Source organism: Arachis ipaensis, chromosome B1 (genome assembly GCF_059453495.1).
Source record: "Arachis ipaensis isolate K30076 ecotype BB chromosome B1, ASM5945349v1, whole genome shotgun sequence".
Lineage (NCBI taxonomy): Eukaryota > Viridiplantae > Streptophyta > Magnoliopsida > Fabales > Fabaceae > Arachis > Arachis ipaensis.
Window position 1 is genome coordinate 104,990,636 of NC_142436.1, and position 4,080 is coordinate 104,994,715.

At 36.4% G+C, this 4,080-nt stretch overlaps 1 non-coding gene across 1 annotated transcript; it reads left to right on the forward strand.

Moving 5' to 3' along the window:
• The first annotated feature begins 2,158 nt into the window (after positions 1-2,158).
• On the forward strand, positions 2,159-2,266 carry LOC148577760 (small nucleolar RNA R71). The gene has a single exon (XR_015903506.1). It is a non-coding gene; the product is annotated as a small nucleolar RNA R71 (small nucleolar RNA).
• Positions 2,267-4,080: the final 1,814 nt, after the last annotated feature.

The following is a 4,080-nucleotide window of genomic DNA, read 5'->3' on the forward strand; positions in this document are numbered from 1 at the left end:
CCTTGCACCAAATTAGGCATGCAAAATGCCCTTGCACACAACTCTGGGCGTTCAGCGCCAGATTGGTGCTTGTTCTGGGCGTTGAACGCCCATTTGTTGCCCATTTCTGGCGTTGAACGCCAGAACCATGCTTGTTTTGGGCGTTCAGCGCCAGTTCTTCTCCAGGGTGCAATTCTGGCGTTCAAACACCCAGATGTTGCCCATTTTGGTTCTGGCGTTGAACGCCAACCAGATGCTTCTTACTGGCGTTCAACGCCAGTGAGATCCTCCTCCAGGGTGTGATTTTTCTTCTGCTGTTTTTGATTCTGTTTTTAATTTTTCTATTTTTTTCGTGACTCCACATGATCATGAACCTAAGAAAACATGAAAAACAAATAAAATTAGATTTAGATAAATAAAAATTGGGTTGCCTCCCAACAAGCGCTTCTTTAATGTCAATAGCTTGACATTGGGCTCTCATGGAGCCTCACAGATGTTCAGAGCGTTGTTGAGACTTCCCAACACCAAACTTAGAGTTTGGATATGGGAGTTCAACACCAAACTTAGAGTTTGGTTGTGGCCTCCCAACACCAAACTTAGAGTTTGACTGTGGGGGCTCTGGTTGACTCTGTTTTGAGAGAAGCTTTTTATGTTTCCTCTCCATATTTACAGAAGGATAACCTTGAGTTGTAAACACAAGGGAGTCCCCATTCAATTGAAGGACTAATTCACTTTTGTCAACATCAATCACAGCTCTTGCTGTGGCTAGGAAGGGTCTTCCAAGGATGATGAATTCATCCTCATCCTTCCCAGTATCTAGGACTATGAAATCAGCATGGATGTAAAGTCCTTCAACCTTTACTAACACATCCTATACTTGTCCATAAGCCTGTTTTCTTGAATTGTCTGCCATCTCTAATGAGATTTTAGCAACTTGCACCCCATAGATTCCCAGTTTCTCTATTATAGAGAGGGGCATGAGATTTATCCCTGACCCAAGGTCACACAGAGCCCTTTCAAAGATCATGTTGCCTATGGTACAAGGTATTACGAACTTTCCAGGATCCTGTTTCTTCTGAGGCAATGTCAGTTGATCCAGATCACTTAGTTCATTGGTGAACAAGGGAGGTTCATCCTCCCAAGTCTCAATACCAAATAATTTGGCATTCAACTTTATGATTGCACCAAGGTACTTGGCAACTTGCTTTTCAGTAACATCCTCATTCTCTTCAGAAGAGGAATACTCATCAGAGCTCATGAATGGCATAAGGAGGTTTAATGGAATCCCTATGGTCTCTAGATGAGCCTCAGATTCCTTTGGTTCCTCAAAGGGAAACTCCTTATTGATCACTGGACGTCCCAGGAGGTCTTCCTCATTGGGATTTACGTCCTCAACCTCCCTTACAGGTTTGGCCATGGTGGTAATGTCAATGGCCTTGCACTCACCTTTTGGATTTTCTTTTGTATTACTTGGGAGAGTACTAGGAGGGATTTCAGTGATCCTTTTACTCAGATGGCCCACTTGTGCCTCCAAATTTCTAATGGAGGATCTTGTTTCACTCATGAAACTCACAGTGGCCTTAGATAGATCAGAGACTAAGTTTGCTAAATTAGAGGTATTTTGCTCAAAGTTCTCTGTCTGTTGTTGAGTGGATGATGGAAAAGGCTTGCTATTGCTAAACCTGTTTCTTCCACCATTATTAAAGCCTTGTTGAGGCTTTTGTTGATCCTTCCATCAGAAATTTGGATGATTTCTCCATGATGAGTTATAGGTGTTTCCATAAGGTTCACCTAAGTAATTTACCTCTGCTATTGCAGGGTTCTCAAGATCATAGGCCTCTTCTTCAGAAGGCGCCTCTTGAGTACTGTTGGATGCAGCTTGCATTCCATTCAGACTCTGAGAAATCATATTGACTTGCTGAGTCAGTATTTTATTCTGAGCCAATATGGCATTCAGAGTATCAATTTCAAAAACTCCCTTCTTCATAGGCGTCCCATTACTCACAGGATTCCTCTCAGAAGTGTACATGAACTGGTTATTAGCAACCATGTCAATGAGTTCTTGAGCTTCTGCAAGCGTTTTCTTTAAGTGAATGGATCCACCTGCAGAGGTGTCCAATGATATTTTAGCTAATTCAGACAAACCATCGTAGAATATGTCCAGGATGGTCCATTCTGAAAGCATGTCAGAGGGACACTTTTTGGTCAGTTCTTTGTATCTCTCCTAAGCTTCATAGAGGGATTCACCTTCTTTCTGTCTGAAGGTTTGAACATCCACTCTAAGCTTACTCAACTTTTGAGGAGGAAAGAACTTGGCTAAGAAAGCCTTGACCAGCTTATCCCAAGAGTTCAGGCTATCCTTAGGTTGAGAGTCCAACCATATTCTAGCTCTGTCTCTCACAGCAAAAGGGAAAAGCATGAGCCTGTAGACTTCAGAATCTACTCCATTAGTCTTAACAGTATCACAGATCTGCAAGAATTTAGTTAAGAACTAAAAAGGATCTTCAGATGGAAGTCCATGAAACTTGCAGTTCTGCTGCATCAGAGAAACTAATTGAGGTTTTAGCTCAAAATTGTTTGCTCCAATGGTAGGGATGGAGATGCTTCTTCCATGTAAATTAGAATTAGGTGCAGTAAAGTCACCAAGCATCCTCTTTGCATTATTATTATTTTTGGCTGCCATCTCCTCTTCCTGTTCGAAAATTTCTGTAAGGTTATCTCTGGATTGTTGTAATTTAGCTTCTCTTAGTTTCCTCTTCAGAGTCCTTTCAGGTTCTGGATCTGCTTCAACAAGAATGTTCTTGTCCTTGCTCCTGATCATATGAAAAAGAGGGACAAAAAAAAAATAATAATAGGGGTCCTTTTTACCACAGTATAGAGGTCTCTGTGTGAGTAGAAGAAAAGAAGACGAAAAAATTCGAACACAGATGGAAGAGAGGGTTCGAATTTGGGTGAGATGAAGTGTTAGTAGAGGAATAAATAAATAGAAGGAGATAAGAGAGAGAGAGAATTTTCGAAAATAATTTTTGAAAAAGAGTTAGTGATTTTCGAAAATAGTTTTTGAAAAAGGTTAGTAATTTTTCGAAAATTAAAATCAACAATTAAATTAATTAGTTAATTAAAAAGAAATTTTGAAAAAGAGGGAAGATATTTTCGAAAATTAGAGAGAGAGAGTTAGTTAGGTAGTTTTGAAAAAGATAAGAAACAAACAAAAAGTTAGTTAGTTAGTTGAAACAAATTTTGAAAATCAATTTTTGAAAAGATAAGAAGATAAGAAGTTAGAAAAGATATTTTAAAATCAAATTTTGAAAAAGATAAGATAAGAAGATATTTTTGAAAAGATATGATTGAAATTAGTTTTGAAAAAGATTTGATTTTTTAAAATCACAATTAATGACTTGATTCACAAGAAATCACAAGATATGATTCTAGAACTCAAAGTTTGAATCTTTCTTAACAAGCAAGTAACAAACTTGAAATTTTTGAATCAAAACATTAATTGATGATGTTATTTTCGAAAATTAGGAGATAAAGATAAGAAAAAGATTTTTGAAAAATATTTTTAAAATTTTCGAAAATAACTAAGAAAAATGAAAAAGATTTGATTTTTGAAAAAGATTTTGAAAAAGATAAGATTTTTAAATTGAAAATTTGATTTGACTCATAAGAAACAACTAGATTTTAAAAATTTTTGAAAAAGTCAAATCTAATTTTCGAAAATTTAAGAGAGAAAAAGGGGAAGATATTTTTTTTATTTTTGAATTTTTAATGATGAGAGAGAAAAACATGAAAATGATGCAATGCATGAAAATTTTTTATCAAAATAATGAATGCATGCAAGAATGCTATGAATGTCAAAATGAACACCAAGAACACTTTGAATGTCAAGATGAACATCAAGAACTTATTTTTGAAAAATTTTTAATGCAAAGAAAACATGCAAGACACTAAACTTAAAAATTTTTCATGTATAGACACTATGAATGCAAGAATGCATATGAAAAACACCATACAACACAAAAACAATGTAATATGAAGATCAATCAAGAAGGTTTATCAAGAACAACTTGAAGATCATGATGAATGCTATGCATGAATGCA